This window comes from Phyllostomus hastatus, unplaced genomic scaffold (genome assembly GCF_019186645.2).
Source record: "Phyllostomus hastatus isolate PE091 unplaced genomic scaffold, TTU_PhHast_1.1 phas_scaffold_39, whole genome shotgun sequence".
Taxonomy (NCBI): Eukaryota; Metazoa; Chordata; class Mammalia; order Chiroptera; family Phyllostomidae; genus Phyllostomus; species Phyllostomus hastatus.
Window position 1 is genome coordinate 25,000,522 of NW_025334028.1, and position 27,126 is coordinate 25,027,647.

General features: G+C 38.3%; 1 long non-coding RNA gene across 1 annotated transcript; it reads right to left on the reverse strand.

Moving 5' to 3' along the window:
* Positions 1 to 1,020: 1,020 nt before the first annotated feature.
* LOC123806786 lies at positions 1,021 to 26,650 on the reverse strand. Its single transcript, XR_006783531.1, has 5 exons — positions 26,592 to 26,650; positions 21,878 to 21,912; positions 19,021 to 19,169; positions 17,994 to 18,098; positions 1,021 to 1,422 (listed from the first exon to the last, which is right to left on the reverse strand). It is a non-coding gene; the product is annotated as an uncharacterized LOC123806786 (long non-coding RNA).
* Between the last annotated feature and the right edge of the window lie 476 nt (positions 26,651 to 27,126).

Below are 27,126 nucleotides of genomic sequence, written 5' to 3' on the forward strand. Positions count from 1 at the left end.
ACCACGTTTCTCTTCCCCGCCCCAGCATTATTAAAAACACTTTGTTTTCAGGTTTGTGAATTTCTGGACGTTTATTCTTAAAAGAATTTCACAAACGTCTCTTTTTCAGATCTGGGAGTTAATACTTCTTGAATTTACCAAACAGACAGACACATACAAGTATCCGGGAAATAAAAGAGGCACCAGAGAGTGACTTAACCTTGTAGGCTTTATGACAAATCACTCGGAGCTCCTCAGAAACGCCAGGGCCTTCCCACAGCAGGAGACTGTGGTAATGTCTCCTGTGGGTGATTTGAACAAAGCACTCTAAAGATTGTCCTGCTTTCCTCAGGTCCCAGGGTACACTTGGGGAATGGTTTATCACTTCTGTGAATTCTGGCTTATTTATTAAAACAATTATTCTGCTCACCTATACAAAATGTCAAATGTCATGTGTCTGTTTAATCAGCAGTTCAGGAAATACAGAGCCATTGCCTGTGTAGAAAGACCGGCCTAATGAAATACCTTGGAGGCGCTCCTCAGTGTTAATTAAAATAATAGACATTGTCACGTGGTGCGATTATTTTTCAGAAAACAGCTGACATATGCACACTATGCTTGGCAAAAATCCTGGCCGATTTCGCAAGAACGTTTATTCCAGGCTGAGATCATCTTAAAAAAAAAAAAGTAAAAGAAAAAGACAGACAGAGGGGTGGGGAGGGAGAAGTAGAGGGAAAAGAGCGAAGAATGGAGGGATGGAGGGAGGGAGGGAGGGAGGGAGGTTTCTTAATGAATGAAAAGACATTTCAGATTTTAAAGTTGCCTTTCTGCATTCAGATCAGACAGGAAATTTTATCACAAATAATTTTTAAGTTTTTTTAAAAATCTAAAAAGTAGTTCAAATACATGTATTCTGTATTTTAAGTTCAAAATATAATGTTTTGCTATTTAAATTTAAACCAATATTTTTTAAAGCTTTAACAATTTCAAGAATAATAATATGAAATCATGAAAATTATTACACATTGAATAAATGGTCTGGGACATAAAATATTTTATTTTTACCAGAGAGATTCATGAATTTAAAATATTCTAACTTGAAATTCACACTGAAGAAACATAGTACTAGGTTTCATTTCAGATTTTAATAATTTCTCCAATTAACATGAATGGCATTAAGGAAAATTAATCAAGATGAAACTATGTTCAGAAGGCTCAGGGAAGGGAAAATATGAGTGAACGTTAAGGTCAAGAGAAGTGTACGGAGAAGCAGAGTCGTGATCCACTCATTCCGACCTTGTAGATGTCTAGAGTGCACCTGCAGATGGTCTGCTCTGCCTTCAGCACAGACTGCGCGAACAGGAGCAGCGCCGCCCACACACCGGGGAACGCTGGGCATTGTCAGGCGAAGAGGAAGCCGGTGCTGACGTGTTGGTCCCTTATCTGGAAAGAAGGAATCATAAAGGGCTCTTTCTCTCAGACTGACTTCTCTCCTGATTTATGAATCTTGCTAAAAAGCAAGGAGCATGATTATGCCCCCCTTCTTGATTCAGTTGGAATTTTGACTAAAAAAAATTTTTTTACTTCTTTCCTTTAGTCTAAGGGAGGAGGTTCATTTGGAGATTGAAGTATATTAGCTGCTAATGTGCAAGTTTAATGAAAATATTGGGATTTGGGGTTCTGAAGAAAAATAGAGTTTGCTTCAAACTTATTGTGTTCTCCAAAACATTATTATTAAGATATATTTTCCTTTTTGTTTACCTGCATTCAGTTTTTGCAAATGTTGTTCCAGAGAAATACACTGGAATAACACTCACTACTTCCATGAGTTTCTTGCTGGGAGGAAAGCCGTACAATGAGCAACCCAGATAATGGCTTCACAATTCAATTTAGAAGATCATATAAAGTTTTACATTTTCATCTAAAGATTGCTCTAAATGCTTATTCAACAAGCCATGTGTCAGAAATGCAGAGAGAATGATAAATAGTTGGATGAAATTGTGGACTTCCTGAATTTCCCAGTTTATGGAGTCTCTATCAGAAAACTTTTTAATTAACAGGAAAGAGGTAGCACAGCCTTAATATATGAGGACGAAGTAGGTTATGGAATAAGCTTTTCTTTTTTTTAAATTGAGGTATAATTGACATTTAATGTTATATTAATTTTAAGTGTGTGACACAATTATTTGATATTTATAAATATTGTGAAATAATCACCACAAGTCTAGTTAATATCCATTACTATACATAGTTAAAATTTTGCTTCTTGGGATGAGAATTGTTTTTTTAATCCTCACCCAAGGACATTTTTTCTTTTTTTTAATTTATTTTTTATTTAATTTTCATTTAATCTTTATTGCATTTTCTTCCATTACCATTTAACTATTTAGTCCCCTTCCACCCCCCTCTCCCCAGTGATCACCATACTGTTGTCAATGTCCATGAGTTCTTTTGCCTTTTTGCTCAACACCTCCACCCTCTAACCGCCTACCCCTGCCACTGCCTGTCATCTGTTCTCCATCTGTGAGTCTGTCTCTGTTTTGCTTGTTAGATCAGTTTGTTCATTAGATTCCAGATATGAGTGAAATCATATGGTATTTGTCTTTCTCTGACTGGCTTATTTCATGTAACATAATGTTCTCCACACCCAACCATACTGTTAAAGGGTAAAATTTTCTTCTTTCTGTACGGCTAAATAGTATTCCATTGTGTAAATGTCCCCTGGTTGTTTTATCCACTCATCTATTAATGGATGCTTGGGCTCCTTCCATATTTTGGTGATTATAAATAACGCTGCAATGAACATAGGGGTGCTTATGTCCTTTTGAATTAATGTTTTGCATTTCTTTGAATATATTCCCAGAAGTAGGATTGCTGGGTCAAAAGGCAGATCCATTTTTAATTGTTTGAGGTATCTCCATACTGCTTTCCACAGTGGCTGCACCAGTCTCCACCAACAGTGCAAAAGGTTTCCCCTTTCTCCACATCCTCACCAGCACTTGTTGTTTGTTGATTTATTGATGATAGCCATTCTGAACAGGTGTGAGATGGTATCTCATTGTGGTTTTAATTTGCATTTCTCTGGTGGTTAGAGACATTAAGCATCTTTTCATATGTCTATTGGCCATCTTTTTGGAGGATTTTTTTTCATTGTTTTTTAGAGAGGAAGGGAGAGAGAGAAACCTCAATGAGAGAGAGCAACATCGATTGGTTGTCTCCTGTATATGCCCACACCAGAGATCATATGCATCTGGACCAGGGGCTAGGCATGTGCTCTGACCGGGAATCAAACCTGCAACCCTTCTGTTACAGGATAATACTCCAACTAACTGAGTCACACTGGCCAGGGCTTGTGATGAGAACTCTTAAGATCAACTCTATTAGCAACATTCTAATGAGCAATAAGCTTTCCTTTTGCAAGTTTCTAATTAATAGAATCATAGTTGTCATGGCAACTCTCTCTTAAGACTAAGCAAAATAAAATATTATCATGGCATTTTTCTCTTTGCTACATTTTTGTTTCTCATATTTTGCCTATACAAACAAAAAAGGAGAAAAATAATTTTCCTTATAGTATAGCCATGTGTTACTTAACAATGAGAATATGTTCTGAGAAATGCATCATTCAGCACTTGCACAAATCTAAATACTATGGCCTACTCCACCCCTGGGCTGTAAGGTACAGCCATTGCTACTAGGCTATAAGCCTGTACAGCAAGTGACTGTAGTGAATGTTGTAGACAATGGTAACACAATGTATTTATGTGCTCATACATTTTCAACATAAAAACATGCACTGAAAATATGATATAGAAGATCAAGTGTGTCTGCATGTGTGTGTTGTGTACTCAGGGGGAAGGCTGTGGAAGAAGGCACCTGGGACAGAGGAGACATCAGGAGGAGGGAGCAAAGAAAGGAGAGAGAAAAGGAAGAGAAGGGGGGATGGAATGGAGAGCAGTGTTTGAGAGAGACCCAGAGAGATAAAGCCTGAAATGAGAAGTAACAAAAGGGAGAGAGAGGAGAGATCAGGAGGGGGTAGTGGCTGGGAGGGTTCGGGGTGGGCTCCCAGGCTGCTCTCCTTCTAAGCCCCATCTGTGACCAACTCAGACCCCAGCTGTAGGTACAGGTGGGTCCAAGGTGGGTAGATAGCACACTGAGTCTTCTCTATTTCAGCCACCACACCTAGCAGTAAATTCAACATCGTAGTCAGTTCCAGACTTTTCTTTCAACAATGCAAACTTTTTGCTTATAATCCTTTATAGTCTTATGAGACTACTGTTATATATGGGGTCCTTCTTGACTAAAACGTCTTTATGTGATGCACAACTATAGACCCCCCTCATTTACAGTGTCACTTGTCATGATTTCAGTTACCTACGGTAACCACAATCCCAAAATATTAAATGAAAAATTCCAGAAATAAAGATTTCATAAGCACACTGTTCTGAGTAGTCGATGAAAACTTGCCTTGTTCTGCTCTGTCCCACCCACTGTAACCATTCCTTTGTCAACCACCTCGACACTGTAGACACTCCCCACCTGTTAGTCACGTGGTAGCCAACATGGTTATCAGATCAAGAGTTGAGGTATCGCAGCGCTGTGTTCAAGTAATGCTTATATAACCAAACAATGGGCCCAGAGCCATGTATATAACTTTTGTTACAGTGTATTGCTATAATTGTTCTATTTTGTTAGTTGTTGTTAAACTCATACTGAGCCTAATTTACAAATTAAACTTTATCATAGGCATGTATGAATAGAAAAAGTAGTATATATAGGGTTTGGTACTATTTGTAGTTTCAGGCATTCACTGTGGGCCTTGGGACATATCCCCCGCAGATAAGTGAGGACTACTGTATATTAATTACAGTTTAAGTCAGCCAATTTTAAATATACCTTTATTACCATTATAGCTCAATTATAGTCAAAAAGAAAAATGGCTCTATGAGGGTGTTCTTTTCATAGGATACCTTTAGATAATAACTCCTTTATCTAACCATCTTTTTATGCTAAGTGAGTGCATTTTATCAAATTTTCTTGTAAATTTTATCTGCTTTACTTCTCTGTACGAAAAAAGTTAACCCACTTGTATTCTTTAAGAAAGCACTGATCAGACTAGAAAGGATCAATATTAGATGCCAAATTAATATTACAGATTTATTTCTTCAACCTAACATGTCCTGAACTTCTACCAAATGCCAGGAGCTCTGTTAAGTGCTGGGGAGAGAAGCTGGGTAAGGTGCCTGGGCCCTGACCTCAAGGTGGAGACAACCTACTGGAAAAGACACCAACAAACAGCTAGGACAATGTGATCTTTGTCATCGCGGAAGTATAGCAGTCAGAAGTCTTTGAATGCAAGTGACAGAAAACATGATTCACACTGGTTTCAGCAAGGAGGAAATGAATCAGTTCACAAAACCGAAACTGAAGGAGGGAGGATGGTCCAAAGGTTGACATACAGCGCATCGCGATCCAGGTATGCAAGTGAAGTCACCGGGGTGGTTTGTGCTGCTCTCTTAGCTCTGCCCTCCACTACACTGCGCTTGTTCTCAAGCTCCCTGGAAACTCCCAGCTCATTTCTTATTATGTAGTATTTGCCTTTTTATTACCCAATATTAACAGAAGCGTAAGACTTGTAAATTTAATGCCTCCTTATTTTGTCTCTGTCTCTATCCTTACTGGTCTTATACTTTTGTTTTCCAGAGACATGTATTTAGCCAAGCTTTATATGCTTAAGACTGTTTCAAGTTCTGCTTAGAGAGACACAGGCTATAACTGAGGCATTATCCCAGCACACACTGACTCCTTAATTGCCTCCCTGACCCATTACAGCAGATTTCCAATAACCAGGCTTCCTTCTACTGCATGGTCATGGTACCCTGATTACAGCTGATAATACTAAGGACAGAGCCTGAGAGACAAGCAGGGCCACAAAGAATTTTCCCCAGCCACCCTAGAGCACTGTTGGTGGGAATGCAGACTGGTGCAGCCACTGTGGAAACATTATGGAGTTTCCTCAAAAAATTAAAAATGGTACTGCCTTTTGACCCAGCATTCTCACTTCTGGGAATATACCCTAAGAATCCTGAAGTGCCAGTTTGAAAGAATATACGCTCCCTATGTTCACTGCAGCATTAATAACTATAGCCAAGACATGAAAGGAGCCCAAGTGTTCATCAGTAGATGAGTGGATTAAAAAAGCCGTGGTAAATTTACATAATGGAATACTATGTAACCACAAAAAAGAAGAAGGAAATCTTACCTTTGCAACAGAATGGATGGACCTGGACATTATTACGCTAAGTGAAATGAACCAGTTGGAGAAAGAAAAATACCATATGATCTCACCTATATGTAGAACCTAATGAACAAAATAAACTGATGAACAAAATAGAAACAGAGGCATGGACACATGGAACAGACTGACAGCTGTCAGAGGGGAGAGGGGAGAGGATGGATGAAAGAAGGTAAGGGGATTAGCTGAAGAAGATACATGCATAGCCCAAGGACACAGACAACAGTGTGGAGATGGCCAACAGAAAGGTGGGGGGGTTGAGGGTTATATGCAGGTGAACAAAGGGAGGGGGGGAGAAATGGGGGTATCTATAACAGTGTCAATGATAGAATAAAGTTTAAAAGGAAAAGAAAAAAACAGGAAAGGAAAAAAAAAGAATTTTCTCCAGTGGTTGGAAACGGATTGAGAGAAAGTTGTTCCCTCACTGTGGTAAATTGCATCTGATGAAGCTTAATGGCTCCCTTCCCCCATAATGTACTGCAGCACACACATAGAGCTAATGTTTCAACAACCAAGAATTTAGTCTACCAATATGCTGGGAGCTGGAAATATGGCATGGGGAGAACATTTACATTACAAAACCCAGCAACTGCTACAAATCTGGCCCTTCTCTGTCCCCGCTCCCCTCCCCAAAAGAGCCAGTTTATCAGCATACTCCTACTTCCTTACCTCTGTTTTCTAAAACCTAAGAAATGCATAAGGACCCTGTTGGAGAACAAAGTATAGATCAGCATTAGGTCAAGCAAAACCAAATAAAGAGTTTTGGTAATGTGTTGGGGAACACAATATTCAGCTGAGAGCTCCTTTGAAATGGCAATCTCTCCTGAATTGGGGGTCTCTCCTGAATTGGGGGTCTCTCCTGAATTGGGGACCCTGGGCCCACAGAGGGACTCCACTTGATCTACTCACTCATCAGTGGGCTTAGAAGTACCCTGGGTTTCCAGACACAGTCCTTGGTCGGGCCTGGTTTTTACCAGGAGACAAGGGACAAGTGGTGACACGGGTCCACAAACTAACAGGAAGCAACAGACATGCTACTGTGCTGCCCACATTCGGAAGCCATGATCTCATCGCCAGTTATCAAAGCTCAGTGTGTAAAAGTCAGTGTTCAATGTCACCAGTGAGAGAGCCCATCCTCCCTCTGTGAGGAGGAGCGTGCCACAGGGTGTAAAGGATAGAACTGCTTCCTTTTGGAGAGAAAAGGAGAAGGGTGTGTTCCTCAATAAAAATGTGAGTGGCTAGGCAGGAGCCTCCTTCTCTGCCATGGGGTCTGAGGAGAGAGGCCACTGCTGAGGTGAATGATGAAGCAAAGAATGCAAGAAGGGGAACGCTGCTGCTTTAAGTTCCTGGCACCTTTTAGGGGGTTTTTTTGGAGGCCCAAAGGATAAAGCACTTAGCACAATGTAGGTAATGGTCCTCTATGAAGGCTGACCACATTTTTTTAATTGATGCTAGCATACTATTTCAAAGACTTTGTTTTTTTAATTTATTAAATATATAGGTTCTCTCTAGTTCTCTAGTCTAGCAAAGATAGATGGTAGGTAGGTAAGTAGGTAGGTAGATAGATAGATAGATAAAAAATTATGCTGATACTTGCTAAAACAGTAAGAAAGAATGTGTTGAATGTAATCATATTGCAATGGGAGAGAAAGATCAGCTCCACTCTGAGTACAGGAAGGACGAATGGGGATTTATAGCCAAGGAGCAGTTGGGAGAGGTCAATGGGTGGAAAATTACTAAGAGGAGACAAGGGTAGGGGGATTCTTGCTAAACTGACCCAACAGGAATCTTGCTAAAGGCAAGCCAAAAACTTAAACATCAAAGGTGGGGATTAAGGAATATGATCAGAATGGAGGGCTCTTTGAAAGAGTTGAACCTATATACAATACAAATATGTGAACTTCTAACAGTCTTTTAACTAATTCTTAACTTACATAATATCTCAATTCCTCATTCATCCTGAAAAAGCAAATTACCTAAGCACAATCATCTAACTTTGTGTGTTATTAACAAAATTGAATGTTTTCCTCATTAAACTGTCACATGCTTTTGTAGCCAGCATCTCTGTAACAGAGGTCACACATTCCTGTTTTTTGAAGTACTGCCTGGAATTTATTTCAGATGAGGTCATTTTTACTTTCTAACCTCTGTTCCATTGAAACTTATATCTATGAGGAAGAAGAATTAGCTTCCCAGTATTACTATTTTGCATGATCCTTTCTTCTCTCTGACTCATTCAGGAACCAGGTAACTTCTCAGCCACAGTCCACTATTCTCGGGAGTTTTCTGTCTAGTCATTGAACCATTCTCTAGGTATTGACCCAATTATTTTCTTTATTCAGCTCCCTTCCCTTGGGCCTTATTTATAACCAAGTTGAAGCAGCACAGAGGATGCAGGCTTGATAAAGTAGTTCTCAGTATCTTTATCAGATACAATATCTTCCACATTTCTCTGTTAGAAAATGCAAACAGTTGAGAACCATTATAACAATGCACTTTCCCTACACGGACAAATCTAGCAGATCACTGGAGGGATCCACAGTGAAGTTCTGTGGCATGGGAGAACAATACATCCTGTTCTTTTACTGAAATGCCTCTGCATTATCTTCCTAAAACTGTTAACTGTTACACGGAACACAGAGAAGGTAGTTCATGCTATCTAGTGCATCCACAACAGATAATGGCATTAAACTAACATTTATTGAGCCCTTTTCGCGTGCTTAAATTCAATTAGTTTAATTCAATTTTAAATTAATTCAATTATCTCTAAAGCTATGAACTGAGAGGATCATTGTACAGATGAGGAAATTGAGGAATCAAGAGGTCAAGAATTTTGTCAGAGTCACAAGCAAGTTAGGAGCCGAGCTAAGGTTCAGATTCAGGTTTGTCTGATTCTAGACACCAGGCTCTTGAATATCTATCCCAAGGATGAGAGATAACCAATAAAGCCAAAATTCCCTCAAAGACACAGTAAGACGGGCTTATCTAAGCCTTTAAAAACACATTTATTCAGCCCAGTTGGTTTAGATACTTCTGTTAGTTTAGAGTACAAGCTCTAAAGTTTCGTGTTTATACTAAATTCTAAAAACTTAAATTCCTTAAACCTCACCCATATTTGAGTTTTGTTTTAAGAGTCAATCATACATTCTTGTCAGGGGATCACTTGGTCAGTTACATAGAGTCTGACACTATACTGTACACCTAAAGCTCACGTAATATTGAATGTCAACTGTAACTAAGAACAACAATTTTTTAAAAGTCAGTCATACATTTTATAATTCTTACATGTCAGGCAAACACATTGTCCAAATCTTCCTAGATTGAAACACCCTCATTTGCCACATCCCCTTACATAGCAGCCCTTATGTATTTTTCTTAATAAGATGTGTTGACTAGAGCTGCAAAGAATATTACAAGTTTATACCTTATATGGCTCTGTCAAAGTACCCAGGAACTTTACATATTTTGGGTTTTACTGTGCCTCTGATAATGGATCCTCTTGACCCTTTTGACAGTGAGGACACATGTGGGCACTTCTCCCAATCCACCTCCAGGGTCACAACGAAATGTCCAGAATTGCTATGTAGTAGAAAGAACCACAGCCATCAGTGGGCAGCTGATGTCCAGCTCTGTGCTTTGGTAATTTACAGAAGAGCGACTATGGGGAAACTGTTTAAAATCTCAACTTCCTCACTCACCAAATGGGAAAATTGATGAGCAACTTTCTTATGGTAGTTAAAGCACAGATATTGGAGCCAAACTGCATAGTTTAAAACCTAGCTTGATTCTCTATGAGCATCACCCTTTTGTGCCTTAGTTTCTTCATCTTTAAATGAAAATTATAACACTAATGCCTACCTTTAAGGAGCAAATGATTGTTACAAGCATCCAATGAGTTAATCAATATAAAGAACTTAGAACCTAGATCATCAACTGGGACAACCTATGTTAGTTATTGTCACACCACAAGGGTGTTGTGAGGACTCAGTGAGAAAACTGACTGTGGAGTGCCTGGTCTGTTGGAAAGCACCTAGACACTATTTCCTCCATGCACTCACCTACCGTGGGCACTGGCTACGCACAAGACAGCAGAGGGAGGCCCAGGCATACAGACCAGTGAAAGATCAACAAGTCACCTGCCCTCACTGATCACACTCTCATGTGAAAATAGAACAATAAACCAGTAAGTAAATATGCCACAAGATAATGACAAGCATTTATTGGACACCGGCTGTGTGTGGACCATCTTCCAGGCCAGAGAAATGCACAGCTTAAAGATAGTCACTACCCTCCAGAAGCTCTCTCTCAGTCTAGGAGAGGGGACAGGCTCTTCACATTAAACCACACTTCCAACCTATCACAGTTAACTTTTAAAAAGTTCTGAGAAGACACACAGCATCACAGGACTTGAGTCTACCTCAGCCTAAAGTCCCAGGCTATTTCCAGGACTCTTTACAACCTGCTAGTAGACAGATCATTTCTACAAAGAGCAGTAAGTACCAGAATAAGAACTGCATATGTTTTGGCCACTTAAATCTTTCCAAACGTGTTTTGTTTCTCTTGTCACAGGCCCCTGGGTTGCATGTAGACCTCTCCTCAGGCAAAGGATGGTCTGGCCCAGGGGTACCTGCAGCCAGCACGAGCACAGGCTGCGTTTTATATTGGAACTGACTTTGAAAATATATGTATAAGATAAGCACCTTGTTAAATTAAAAAGTAAAATAATGAACAATCATTGAAGGTAGGTTTTTATACCAAAAGTCTTAATTTTAGGCTAGTTAAAAACAACCAAAGTTGTCTAATAAAAACTATTTGTTGAATTAATTAAGTGAAAAGCAAATAAAAATTAAAAGGCACCTGGATTTAGCAAGTGATCCAACTCCCTCCCTAAATTTATACATAGACAATCTCAGAAAATGACTTTAAGCCCCGGCTGGTGTAGCTCAGTGGATTGAGTGCGGGCTGGGAACCAAAGTGTCCCAGGTTCGATTGCCAGCCAGGGTACATACCTGGGTTGAAGGCAATAACCCCCAGCAACCGCACATTGATCTCTCTCTCTCTCTTTCTCTCTCTCTCTCTCTCCCCCACTCCCTCTCTTCCCTCTCTAAAAATAAATAAATAAAATATTTTTTTAAAATTTAAAAAAAAGAAAACGACTTTAAAAAAGAAAGTCTAACTTCTGATAACCACTTTCTTTCTCAAGAGTTCATCACCAACAAACCAGTATTATATGAAATGCTAAATGGCCAAGGAGGAGGAGGAGGGGAAGAAGAAGAAGAAGAAAAAGAAGAAGAAGAAGAAGAAGAAGAAGGGGAGGAGGAGGAAGGAGGGGGAGGAGGAGGAGAAGAGGAGAAGGAGGAGGAAGAGGATAATATGAATAATAAAATGACAATAAATACATATCTATCAACAATTGAATCTAAAAACAAAAATGAACAAGCAGAACAGAAACAGACTCATGGATACAGAGAACATTTTGACAGTTGCCAGATGGAAGGGGGGTGGGGAATGGATGAAAAATGAGAAAGGATTAAATACAAATTGACAAATTTTTTTTTAAAAAAGATAAAATAAATATTTTGTGGTATGAAGTCTTCCCTTAAATGTAGTGCCTGGTCTGCATTATGCCAAGCAAACATTCTTTTAAAGAAGAAACTTGTACAAGTGTTTATGTTTTAATAGCCAATCATGGGTTCATCATTTAAATTTTTCAATCAGGTGGCCCAAAGGGAGTTTCCCTTATAGAAAGCCCCCTGATTCAGAGCTCAGGAGCAGGAATTCACAGTTTCTAAGCTTGAGCAACCCTTAGAAAAAAAAGAGGGGAAACAAATATGCAAAAACTTATTTTTGCACAGACTCAATTTGAAAGCAATGCAAAGTCTAGTCATAAAATAATTTTACTTAGGAAAGAGAAATCTATGACAGAATGGATTCACTAGCTACATGGAAATAACAATAGCAGCTAAGGTTCTTTAAAGTAATGCCTCTCAGAATCTAACATGCATAGAAATCACCTGGGAATCTTATCAAAATGCAAATTCTGATTCCATAGCCCTGGCTTGGGGGAGGGGGGAGTCTGAGATGCAGCATTTCTCACAAGCTGCTGGTGGTCCCAAAAGCACATTTTGACCAGGAACATGTAAGGAGCATGCAGCTGCTTGTTGTAATGGTGACATCCACTATTAAGTTTAAACACAATTTTGTGAATTAATCTGAATAATGCAGGTATTTTTAGCAATAAAAGGACAAGGAATTAATTATTCTTTCAATCAACATTATTGATTTTACCATGTGCTATGCTTTATGGTAGGTACTAAACATTTAACAATAACTAAATCTATGAGTGCCTTTGCTAAATCTACTTTTTAAAATATATTTCATTGATTATGCTATTACAGTTGTCCCATGTTTTTCCCCTTTATTCCCCTCTGCCCTGCACAACCCCTTCCACTCTCATTCCCCCCACTTTAGTTCATGTCCATGGGTCATACATATCAGTTCTTTGGCTTCTACATTTCACATACTATTCTTAACCTCCCCCTGTCTATTTTCTACCTACCATTTATGCTTCTTATTCCCTGTAACTTTCTCCCCATTCTCTCTCCTTCCCATCCCCACTGGTAACCCTCCATGTGATTCCATTTCAGTAATTCTGTTCCTGTTCTAGGTTTTGGCTTAGTTAGTTTTAGTTTTTGTTTTTATTTTTGTTTTTGTTTTTAGGGTCAGTTGATAGTTGGGAATTTCTTGTTACTTTATTGTTAATAGTTTTGATCTTCTTTTTCTTAGATAAGTCCCTTTGACATTTCATATAATAAAGGCTTGGTGATGATGAACTCCTTTAACTTGACCTTATCTGGGAAGCACTTATCTGCCCTTCCATTCTAAATGAAAGCTTTGCTGCATAGAGAAATCTTGGATGTAGGTCCTTGCCTTTCATGACTTGGAATACTTCTTTCCAGCCCCTTCTTACCTGCAAGGTGTCTTTTCAGAAATCAGCTGACAGTCTTATGGGAACTCCTTTGTATGTAACTCTCTCCTTTTCTCTTTCTGCTTTGAAGATTCTCTCCTTATCTTTAATTTTGGCTAATGTAATTATGATGTGCCTTGGTGTGTGCTTCCTTGGATCCAACTTCTTTGGGACTCTCTGAGCTCCCTGGACTTCCTGGGAGTCTATTTTCTTCACCAGATTGGGGAAGTTTTCCTTCACTATGTTTTCAAGTAAGTTTCCAATTTCTTGCTCTTGTTCTTCTCCGTCTGGCACCCATATGATTTGGATGTTGGAACATTTAAAGTTGTCCCGGAGGTTCTTAAACCTCTCTTCATTTTTTTTGAATTCTTATTTCTTCATTCTGTTCTAGTTGAATGTTTATTTCTTCCTTCTGTTCCAAATCATTGATTTGAGTCCCAGTTTCCTTCCCATCTCTGTTGGTTCCCTATATATTTTTCTTTATTTTATTTTACATAGCCTTCATTCTTACCCTCCATTTCACAACCATACTCAACCATTTCTGTGAGCATCCTGATTACCAGTGTTTTAAACTCTGCATCTGATAGGTTGGCTAACTCTCTATTACTTTGTTCTATTTTTGGAGCTTTGATCTGTTCTTTCATTTAGGCCATCTTTTTATTTGTCTTGATGCAACTGTTACATAATAAGGGGTGTAGCCTTAGGCTTTCACCAGGGCAGGGCAACCCACATTGCTGCGTTGTGATGCTGTATGTAAAGCAATGGTTCGAGAGGGAACAATGCAGCTTGCTTGGCTCTTGACTGGCTTTCAGTCACTTCCTCTGCTACCCACAAGCAAATTGGGCCCTTCTGGTGTTGATTCCCAATTGTGTGGGCTTGTGCACATTCTAGGACCCTGTGAGTCTCTCCAATGAAGTCTCTCATGAGGCTGGGAATTTCTTTTGCCACCACCACAACCCCCACAGGTTTTTACAGCCAGAGGTTTTGAGGCTTTATTTCTCTGCACTGGAACCCTGGGTTGCAAGGTCTGTCTCACTCCCCAGTTGCTCCTCCCAGTTTATTTGCACACAAATGTGGGACTGCCTGGTCTGCCAGCCACTGCCTTGCCATAAGTCTTCTCCACCCAGCTGCCAGTCTCTGCCCCTCCTACCAGTATGGGTGAATGTTTCTTCTTGAACTCCTTGGTTGTCAGACTTCCATACCGTTCAATTTTCTGGCAATTCTGATTATTTTTTGTTTTTAACTTTGTTGTTGTCCTTCTTTTGGTTGTGCGAGGAGGCAAAGTGTATCTAACTACACCTCGATCTTGGCTGGAAGTCACTAAATCTACTTTTGACTATTCCCCCAAAAGCCCAAAAGACACATGGACTAAAAGACTTTTCATCAATCAATGAATCAATTACCATTTATAATTCACATGTCAAAATTAATTAATCATGTTCTTTGTGTTAACTTTTTCTTGACATAACCTTTTTAGGAATCCCACCAGTCAGGTTGTCCACATGTTGAAAATAATTGACAATTTAATACAATGAACTAGCATTGCTCTAGCTACTTTGTATAAACAAATGATAAACTTTTAAAGGTTCATATGCATGATATAGTTTACTAGCAACTACATTACTGCAAGTGTTGACAGACCGTATCTATTAAAATTAAACATCTATGGTCATATAACAAGAACATTTTTACTTATTTTGGCTGAGTATAGCCAAGTGGTCTAGATTAAAGTCATGGCTCTGCCCCACACTTTGCTGCATAGTATAAACAGTAGGACATAGCATCAGTCACCATCCTTCCGCATACTAAATGGCAACATAGAATCACCAAGTAGGCTTTCAAATTCCATCTGGTTGGAGAAGAGATGACCTACCCAAGATTTTTTGTTCTCCCAATAGGCAGCCAAAAGTGGATGACTCTAAGCAAGAGAGTAAACACATGAATGGCCATGTCTGAGTAGAGTGGTGGCAAATAGCTTCTGAAGCAAGGTCTTGTCTTTGCCTACCAGTGGTCATCCCTTCTAAAGACCAGCAGGTGGCAGCATCCGTGCAGATTGTGTAATTGTAGGAATTGATGCCTTGGCTGTCAGAGGGAGGGGTTTGGGGGATCACAGTTGGAGGGGAAGGAGGTAACAAGAATAAAGTGGTGGCAGTCTGACTGAAAAGACATCAGGACAATATTATAACATCATTTTGGAAGTGAAACAAACCTGCTGTCATGGGATGTTCTTTCAACAAAAATGAATCTTGGCTAGTGGGAAGAAACAAGTTATTGCAATTTCTGCTGACAGGCAGAAGGACACAGGGGAAGCAGAGATTTTAATTGAAAGACATATGACGAAAGTGTTGTTTCGGAACTATCTCCATAACCAATTTGCTTCATACATCATCTTTGTTGAGCATTTGGCATGGTGTCAAGTACAGAGAAAGAAAACTTGATAAATATTAATTTCCTTTCTATACTTCGTTCCCATTACTGTGGATATTTGCCCAAGCCTACTGTTACCTCGCCAACCCTAGTTCTATTTTTGCTCCTCATACTTTTCCCATAGGAAAATCATTTAAATATAATAGCCATGAATGTTTGGTAAATAGCACACTAACCTGGCAGACAGATAATCGGGAATAAGATGTTTTGTTTGGTTTTTCTAAGCAAGGTTTCAGACTAACAATAAATCTACAGAATAATCACAACAAGTGATTATTTTTCTAGTTGCCACAGCCCCAGGTCAAAGTTCAGTTTGAAAGTCTTTGCTTCTTAATGCTAATTGGTATTTTTTGCCATGCTGTCATACAGAAAGTATTCACCACATGAATTCTTGTTCCAAATTATGAATAGAATAACTAGGAAAAAGAAATTTTCTTAAGAGTGACCTGTATATATTCTGTTGAGATACACTCTTAAAACTTGAAAAAATGAAGGTTAAAAGCCTTACTATTTTCTTGCGTACAAAATTCTACCTCATCATCACATATAATATTTTTATTATTAAAACAAATGTCAAAAATTTAAAGGCTAAAATTTACTCTGGGGTAATGGCTTCCCCATTTTGCACTTCGTGAATTCCTCATCTTGGGTGAACTAAAAATGAACAATGAATCATATGTGGTTTAGAATGACTCAAAATTCTAAAGAATAGATGTGTTAATTATTATGCATTATTTCCCAGAAAAAAAATGTGTAGATTTGTGGCCCAAACTCCTATTTAAAAATCCACCAACCTCTACTTACATACTAAGCTTTCAAAAGAGAAATTTAGAGCTAGAAAGGGTACATAAGATATAACATAAGCCAACATTTTTATATGACTGCTGAGAAAATTTAAAGAATTCAATCAAGAATATTTATACATATATTTTTTTTATTATTGCTGTTCAGTTACAGTTGTCCCACTTTTTTCCTTGTTGCTCTCCCCTGCCCCACTCCCCCCCACAGTCAATCCCCACCCCATCGTCCAAGCCTATGAGCCCTCTATTCATGTTCCTTGACTTGCTCCTTCCCTTTCTTTTCCCTGTTATCCTCCTCCCTCCTCCCCTCTGGTCACCGTCAGTTTGTTCTTTATTTCCATGTCTCTGGTTCTATTTTGCTTGTTTGTTTGTTTTGTTCATTAGGTTCCACTTATAGGTGAGATCATATGGTATTTGTCCTTTACCACCTGGCTTATTTCACTTAGCATAGTGCTCTCCAGTTCCATCCATGTTGTTGTAAACGGATGGAGCTCCTTTCTTTCCGCTGCATTGTATTTTATTGTGTAAAGGTACCACAGTTTTTTGACCTACTCATTTACTGATGGACACTTAGGCTGTTTCCAGCACTTGGGCATTATAAATAACATTGCTATGAACATTGGGGTGCATAGGTTCTTTTGAATTAGTGTTTCAGGATTCTTAGGGTATAATCCCAGCAGTGGAATTGCCAGGTCAAAAGGCAGTTCCATGTTTAGTTTTTTGAGGAAATTCCATACTGTTTTCCACAGTGCAAACAATATGGAATTTCCTGAATGAATATATTTTTGAATTTTAAGAATGTTATTATTAAATGTTCATTGCTATATACGATTATTACATTTATGAGAAGTTTAAAGTATTTGGTTTTGAAGTCTTCCTTCTTTTTAGACAAAATGTTTATAATTCTAGTTATGTTAACTCTGAATTCCAAGCAGCAATATGTTTCATTCCTTGAAATGGTTGTTTCATGGAATTCTACCTAGCTCAGCCTGCCATACGCTTCACTCTAACAAGCCTAAAAAGTGATAATACCAACATCTATGTACCCGTGTAGTTTGAATGGAGGAGAAAATGCTTACAGTGACATAAGTTTTTGGAAGAGCAAGAGGAAACGAGGTGAAAATGGAATAATACATTTTTGTGGCAACATGAAGTGTAAGCAAAGTCCTCCTAAGTTACATTAGAAATTAGAGGTATAAAAGTACTTCTGTGTATTGTGGGTACCAATGAGGTACTTAAAGAGAGAATTTTTCAGGACTTTAGGGAGCAGTTTTGATTTGCTTAATATGCTTCTTCCCAACTCCCCATTAACATACAGATGAGTATATCCAGTTTTGTTTTTAAATTTCAAATAGCTCTGTAAACTCAGAAGACCTTATGCCAAATTTGGGGTGGAATTTTCACTAAAGATGGCATCAAAGGAGATGGATGAACTATATAGCAGATTCTCCCACCCTCTGAATTCAAACCAGACAAGTTGTTCCTAAGAGACGGGACATACTTCAACTCGCCTTCTATTGCATACCTCCACTACAATCATTTCCCTCCTGGGTCTTCACAACATAGCAGCAGAGCACGCGCACATTCTCCACGCCGGTAGAAAGAGTGCTTTCGTGCCTTCCCCCGCGGTCTGGAGCACACATGAAGAGTGGGCCCAAAAATAGGATAGAAAAAGACAGATATTTAAGACAAAATGTATTTGTACATTTCAAGGTGTAATTTCTGTAACAGGGTAATTAGCTTTTCAGATTATCAATGTGCTTTTCTCTCCCTCATTTGAGGCACATGACTTGCCCCTTAGTCTTCTCTAAGTAACTATTTTCCTGAGTTATAAAAGAAATGCCAAAAAAAAAAAAAGACTAGGATACTATCAACTCTTTTATTCAAATATAGAATTTTGTAGCAAGACAATAAACAGCCTTGTAAGTTTAGATAATAAGCTTTTACATCAGAAAAAAGAAAGTCCTTCGGGTCCCTGGGAAAAAGGCAAGAGGAACAAGACTATATTATAAATATTTTTGAAATAGGGCAACTAAATGCAAAAGCCAGGAAACTTGAAATTGAAACAGGCATATTTCTAAAAGTAAAAGTAAATACTAGAGAAGGTCTGTGAGTCCGTTACATGAACAAAAATACACTGAGTATTGGAGGATTGGAGTTGAAAAAAGTCCTGCTTTCCCAGGTTCCTTCGACAATGTTCCACAAATGTTAATAGGAAGGGTTGTGAGTTTAGATTTAGTTACAAATGCATCAGAAATATAACATAGCTTATTTTCCTGCAAATACTCATGTATCAATTTACTATCGCTTTCAAGTATCCAGTCAGTTTAGGGCTCCCTTATGCTCTTTAACTAGGTTGTTGATGTAGCAACAAGGCGACAGGCAGAGCATCTGCTTTTCAGTGGTGATGGCCACATAGGCCCCACCTAAGAAACCTGTCATTCAGTCCGGTCCTCAGGTTCAAACATCATCCGTCCAAACAAGGTGACACTGAGGCGTCACACCACCTTATAGCACTCTGCACACTGTGATCCCTGTAGGCCTGGACTCACCAGTCTCAGTCTTGTCTTCTCTACGCAGATGCCATTTCTCAAAACTCTGCTTACAAGGCAGGTTACGCTGGCTCCATACAGAACTCCAGTGATGCTGTTTCCTCCGTTTGTCCTCGCACTCTCCAACTTCAGGAATATTTTTCTATTCTCTGAGTGCAGTAGGAGAAAATATCTTACCACCACTGCTAAAACATTTTCTCTATAATTCAGTATTTCCCTAAAGACCGTAAGCTTTTCAAAGACAAATTACATAACTATAAAAAATAAACTTACTTATTTCTACACTGACACATCTCTCTCCTGAGTAAATGAGCACAGATTCAGGGGGTGTCCAAGCTGTGCTCCACAGGCCACATGTGGCCCAGGATGGCTGTCAATGTGGCCCAACACAAAACAGTAAATTTACTTAAAACATTATGAGATTTTTTTGTGATTGCATAACTCAATGTATTTAATGTGTGGCCTGAGACAACTCTTCTTCTTCCAGTGTGGCTCAGAGATGCCAAAAGGTTGGACTCCTCTGGTAGATACTTGAATGATGAAACAGTGAAGGAGAATGAAAGGAAATATGAGTCAGATGGAAGAAACGCCTCTAAAATGATATCCCCCTGGTATTAACATTTTCATTTTTTGTTAAATTTAAATTCTCTTTTTACCCTATGGTCATTGGAGAAAGATTTTTAAATTCTATGTTTGTTTTGTCTTTTTTTAACCTTTTAAAATTAACTTCTAGGATGGTTACATTTTAGAGAATGTACTCTTTATTTATTTATTGTTTTTGCACTGGCCTGGTGGCTCAGTTGGTTGGAGTGTCATCCCATACACTAGGTTCGATTCCTGGTCAGAGCACATACAAGAGACAACCAATCAATGTCTCTCTCTTTCTCTTTCTCTTTCTCTCTCTCTCTCTCTTCCCCCCACCTTCCAATTTTATTTTTTAAATAGAATAAAAGTTATGTTTTTGAGGAATAAAATGAGGTTGTTTTGTAGCCAATATACTATTTTTAAAGAAGTACAGTCCACCTCATATCAAAAATTTATGTACTATTAATCCATTATTAATTATATTGTTAAATTCTCTGAAAACTTATTCTTCTCCTGCTTGAACTGCTATGTTGTTAGGAGTTATTTTATCGCAAACAATATAAACCCAATTCAAACTAGCACCATTCATTGAAAGAATTAGTTGGTAAAACTGGGATTTCCAAAATATACGCTTCTTCAGCAAAGGCTGGATCTTGGGATCCAAATGATGGAATTGGTACTTTTCTCATTTCTTAGCTTTGCTTGCCCATCTGCATTTCCCAGGCTGGCTCTCTCTCTGTGGCAACAACAAGCTTCTGGGAAATCCAGGCTTCTATGGTCCTTACTTGTTGTAATCACAGAAACAGAGGAAAGGATGTGGGCAGGAAAAAAAAAATGTGACAACTTTATCTTTCAAAGCCCGAGATGAGGATGTTAAATTTTTCTGCAACTATAGTATTCTGCATATTTCTCCGTTTCTCCTCATAATTCTTGACTATATATGTTGATGTTACTTTAGTCACTGCATAAAGGCTTATGATTTTTATAACTTGATCATGCAATGTAGTGTGTATGATAAAAATGATCTTTTTAACCATTTAATATTTTGACCCTTGATATCTACATTATCTGAAACCATTAATTTCATCTCTGTTTTTCAGTTTGCCTTATGAATCTTTGTCCATCCCCTTATAAAATTTGTGTATTATTTTAGAAGTCCCCATTGAAAGCAGTATAGAGATCCTGTGTTTTTTTTTAAAAGGGTTTTTTTAAAGATTTTATTTATTTATTTTTAGAGAGGGAAGGGAGGGTGATAGAGAGAGAGAGAGAAACATCAATGTGCGGTTGCTGGGGTCATGGCCTACAACCCAGGCACGTACCCTGACTGGGATCCAACCTTCGACACTTTGGTTCTCAGCCTGCGCTCAATCCACTGAGCTACACCAGCCAAGGGCAAGATCCTGTTTTTTAACTTACTTAACCGGCAAAACTTTGTTTTGATTAGAGAATGTAACCCATTTAAATGTATTACCAAAACTAATATGTTTCATCTTATTTTACTATCTTGCATTGTGCTTTTTTTAAAGGCTTTTATACCACTTCCTCCATTTTCTGTCATTTGTTGTTGGGGTCGATTTTATCTTTAACAGATTTGGAAGATTTAAATCCAGTTTTAACTTTTTTTTGATACTTAGTGTTTTAAAAACTTTCTTTTTCATTCTTTACTAATTTTCATATAAGATTTGTTTAAAAATCTTTTTACATTCATACATTAAATCTTTCTACATTCACACATTAACATTCTTCTCATTGATTTGTAGTCTTTATTCATATTACCTGGACATTTAGACTCACATTATTATTATTTCTTTTTATATGTAATTTTTAAAGGTTTTATTTATTTATTTTTAGAGAGAGGGAAAGAGAGGGAGAAAGAGAGGGAGAGAAACATCAATGTGTGGTTGCCTCTCATGTGGCCCCCTACTGGGGACCTGGCCTGCAACCCAGGCATGTGCCCTGATGGGGAATCAAACCTGCAACCTTTGGTTCACAGGCCATGCTCAATCCACTGAGCTACACCAGGTAGGGCTATATGTAATTTTTACATAATTCTCTTTTAAGATCAATTTCCAACATTTGCATTCATTTTGCATAACAAAACACACAACAATTATTTACACCTGGTGTGGTAGTTAATTTTATGTGTCTGCTTAACTGGATCACAGGGTGCCTGAGTATTTGCTTAAAAATTATTATGGGTGGATCTATAAGGATGTTTCTAGATGGAATTAACATTTCATTCAATAGACTAAGTAAAGCAGATTGCCCTCACCAATGTGCATGGGCCTCATTCAAACTGTTGGAAACCTGAAAAGAAGAAAAAATGTTGAGTAAGAGAGAATGTGTTCCCTTTGCCTGACTGTCTTCAAGCTGGGACATCAATCTCTGTTTGAGAACTAGAACTCGGACTGCAGCTTACATGATCCGCCCTCCTGTTCCTCATGGCTTGGAACTCAGATTGGACTTATATCATTGGCTCTCTCTAGTCTCCAGTTTGCAGACTGAAGGTCATGGGCCTTCTCAGCCTTCACAATCGCATAAGCCAATTCCATATGTATATATATCTCATATATATAAATGGGAGATCTCATATCGGTTTGGTTTCTCTGGAGAAGCCTGACTAATACACCTAGTTTTATGTTTGAATTATTTCACTGCATAAATCCTCTTAGAGAATACCTTACACATTTAAAAATTTTTATTAGCTTCACTTTATTAAGTCATCTGAAATATGTTTTCAAGCACAGTAATTTTTTAACAAAAAGTATGTGGATGGTGTGTTTACTGAACTATTCTATATATTTTTATGTGCCCTCATGTAGTCTTTGCAAATAAACAAAAATTTGAGTGGATATAAAATGCTTGAGGTACAGTTTTACACACTTAAGATTCTATAGAAAAAAATTCATTGTGAACTGATATTTACTACTGTGAAAAAATGTTCAAGTGAGCTGACTTTTGTTTCATAGGTTAAAAAATAATTATTTATTTCCAAATAATTATTGTAAATTTTTAAAATTCTTTATCTTTAAAATGGAAGTGTTGGTCAAGACATGCTTGTCTCTCTGCTAATTTTCTTTGGAACATGGTGAGTCTTTTAAAGCAATATAATGTCAGGGTTTTGTTTTATCTGGTCAGAAAAGCATTTCTTGGTTTGTTGCTTCGTTGTTTGTTCATTTTTTGATTTTTAATCTTTAAATTTTTGCTTCTCTGATTTTCCACTCTGAAAATTTATAATTTTTAATATGGATCACTGTTCTCTATCTTCAATGCCTACCATCTTCTCTTCTATATTTTTTATTCTGCCCTCGTATTGTGGAAAACCTTTTCCAAGTAACTCTGCTATATCATTGATTAAATTTTTTGTTAATAGAGTCTGCCCTTACTGAGTGCATTGTTGATTTTAATTCTATTCGATTTTTCATTTTCTTGACAATTTACTCATTTCAGGCAGTTGATTTTATTTCTAGCACATTTCTCCATCACATTTCAAACTACTAACTCTTTATAAGGTAATTTGTATTCTCTTTTTTGGTTTTATGTTTCAATTTCATAAAGACTATCTTTCCTAGCATTTTAATGACTATGCCAAAAGGTTTTCCAAAACATTCTCCTGGTTCCAATAGTAAATTATTTTCAAAATATGCAACCCCTCTGATCTTCAGGGGGAAAATGACTTCTTATTTTCATTTTTTGGAGGCTTATATCATCTCTCTCTCTCTCTAATTCTACTGAACAAGGAAGACTTTTTTTCAGTTCTTATAAATTCCAACACAGTCTTACTTGTCCATGATGCTATCTCACTCTCTTTGGGGAGGTTAACAGAATTCCTCCCTGTGCTCTTTCTGGGATGCAAGTTCACATGCAAATATGCTGGTTTATTCTTATCTCAAAGGCTTCAGTTGGGGTCTTCCCAGACTGCCAATTCCTTTGACCCTTTTCTCCCATAGAATATTATAAAATTCATAACCTAAAGTTCTCTCAATATCTACCCTAATTCATTTTCTCTCGGAACTACATTTCTCTGTATACAACAAGCCATATTGTTCTCACTCTCCCGTGGCCTGATGCAATCACCAAAAGTCCATATATCCTGTCTTGTTGCTTCTAAGTGGTTTTACAAAGGTTGCAGTTTCAAAGTGGATGTATATTTTTAAAAATGGAACAGGAAAGAGGCTGAGATCAGAGTAGGAACAATCCTCTGAATGCCTCAAAACTAACATCAACTTACTAGCCTACCTAGGCTGTTAACAGTGACTTTTCCATACAAATGGCTTGTCTTGGCTCATGCTTCAGATCTTCCTAAATCCTCTTAAACAAACAGCAGCTGGCCTCAGCAAGCCTCTGTACCTCTTGCTAAGTGACCCCAGGCCCAGCACCAGCAGCAACTAACCTTAGTTCACAGCCTGGTCACACTTGGGCACCTCTAAGCCCAGCACAAGTAGCAGCCATCAGCATAACGCTTTATAGTTTATGCCAAGTGGCCCAGATGCCAAGTGGCCCAGATAGAACATAGGCAGTGGCTGACCTTGGTCTGCACCTCCTGGGAAACACCAGAGCTTGCGCACCTGGTGGACAACTATAAACCACATTGAAGCGCCACCACCCAACTAAGAGGTCTGTCTGGAAAAAGTCCAATTATTTTTAATAACAAGAATGGTTTGTGTGGCATGGATATAAAATGGCAGCCAAGGAGAATGGACTATAATGTACATGCGTGAACAATGATGACTTCACTGTACTAGTTAGTGGGGTCTGTAGACACCATTGAGTGAGCATGTGTGCTATGTGGCCATAGCATTCAAAATGACTGAGTGAACAGAGCAACAAATTTGCATCAAATATTGCATTAAGCTTGAACATTCCTCCATGGAAACTATTCGGAGGATTCAGAAGGCCACATCTATGTGCAACTGGTGATTGGCAGCTTCATCATGACAATGCACCCACTCATGCATCATGTCTCATGCAGAGTATTTTGGAGAAACATCAAATCACCCAGGTGACTCAGCCCCCCTTGAGACCAGATTTGGCACCTGTGACTTCTGGCTTTTCCCCAAACTGAAATCACCTTTGAAAGGGAGGATATTTCAGACCATTATGAGATTCAAGAAAATATGACAGGGCAACTGATGGCTATTGGGAGAACTATGTGAGGTCCTAAGGTGTCTACTTTGAAGGGGACAGAGGCATCATTATCCTATGTACAATGTTTCCTGTATCTTGTATCTTTGTCAATAAATGTCTCTATTTTTCATAATACATGGCTGGATACCATCCAAACACACCTCATACCTCTAAAAGGAGCACACTCAAGGGACAGACTCAGTGGGCACCACAGCCCTGCTGAAGTAAGTCTTCCTGTGTGGAGTAGGCCCTAGCACATCTGATCCTCTGTGGAGGGTGGAGGTTAGTGGTCAGTGGTCATAGCCAGTTGTCACAGTTGACTGGCCTGGGTAAACCCCTCTCATTGGCCTGCCAACAGCAACCAAAGCTCATCTACAACAGGAGGGTGCATCAGCCTACACGAAGGGCTCATCTCGAGTACCCAGCTTGGGTGATAGGGAAGGCTGTGCACCTGGACGCTACAGGACACCTACTACATTAGGCCACATGACCAAGACAGGAAGTCATAGCAGTTCTACCTAATACATAGAAACACACACAGGGAGGCTGCCAATATGAGGAGACAAAGAAATGAAAGGACAGAACAAAACTCCAGAAAAATAACCAAACAAAATGGAGATAAGCAGTCTATCAGATGCAGAGTTCAAAACACTGGTTATAAGGATGTCAAGGAATTTAATGAGTACCTCAAGCGCATAAAAAAGATCCAGCCAGAAATGAAGGATACACTAATTGAAATAAAGAACAATTTACAGGGAACCCACAGTAGAGTGGACAAAACTGAGAATCAAATTGATAATTTGGAACATAAGGAGAAAAACAACCAATCAAAACAACAAGAAGAAAAAAGAATCCAAAAAAGCAAGGATAGTTAAAGCAGCCTCTGAGACAACTTCAAGTGTACGAACAGCCACATATTAGTGGTGCTGGAAGGTGAAGAGAAAGAGCAAGAAATTGGAAACCTATTTGAAAAAAAAAAACAGTGAAAGAAAGCATCCCTAATTTGTTGAAGAAAATAGATATATAAGTCCAGGAAGCACAGAGTCCCAAACAAGATGAATGCAGAGGACCAATCCAATTAAAATGCCAAAGGTTAAAGATAAAGAGAGAATCTTAAAAGCAGCAAAAGAAAAGAAGTTAGTTACCTACAACTAAGTTCCCATAACAGATTTCTCAAAAGAAATTTTGCAGGCTACCAGAGATTCGCAAGAAATATTCAAAGTGATGAAAAGCAAGGAACTACAACTAAGATCACTCTACCTAGCAAAGCTATCATTTAGAATTGAAAGGCAAATAGAGAGATTCCCAGACAATAACACATTAAAGGAGCCCATCATCACCAAATGATTATTCTATGAAATATTAAAGGGACTTAAGAAAAAGAAGAAGATCAAAACTATGAACAATAAAATGGCAATAAATGCATATTTATCAACAATTGAATCTAAAAAACAAACTAAGCAAACAAGCAGAACAGAAACAGAAGCATAGATACAGAGAACATTTTGATGGTTACCAGAGGGAAGGGAGGTCTGAGGGAGTAGGTGAAAAGGTGAAGGGATTAAGAAGTACAAATAGGTAGTTACAGAATAGCCATGGGGGTGTAGAGTACAGTATAGGAAAGGAAGCAGCCAAAGAATGACATGCATGACCCGTGAACATGAACAATGGTGTGGGGATTGCCTGAGGGAGTTGGCGGGGGTGCTGTGTGGAGGGGAACAAAGGGAGAATAATTAGGGTAATTGTAATAGCACAATTAATAAACTATAATTTTTAAAAAATAATAATAATACTTAGGTTATGGTGGGACCACCCTCCCCACTTGTTACCCACTTGTTATCCATTGGTCTGGAGCTCACCTGTTCTCAGAGGGGAGCACAGAGGAGGTCTCTCCACTTACTTTCAAGTAGGAGGTTTCTTCCATTCCAAGAGAAAAAAGAATAAAAAACAAACAAATCAGACAACCTACACTGGTCATGAATTGTGAGCATGACTGTCAGTTGTGATTATTCTTTAAATAACTTTAAAAATAACAGCTGTCAGGCTTAGTTTTCATTGTTCTGAGTGTTCATTCTTTTCTCTGTTTTCATAAATACCTTTGTAAGAAATTTGGAAAGTTACTAAAAAAGTACCTGCTAGCCTGATGCTATTTAAATTTGACTGTAGGTCAATATTTAAAGTAACACTGAAAAAATTAATTTATTTTATTTCTTTTTCTTCTTGTCATTATTGTTATTATTGCTATTGTGGACCAATAATAACAGCTACCATTTGTTGAATGTGTCCTATCAGGCAGGCACTGGGGTGAGCACCTTGCATAAACTTTTTCTAATTCTCGTGACACCAAAAAAAGATAATTACTACTAATCTCACTTTTCATAAAAAACATTGACA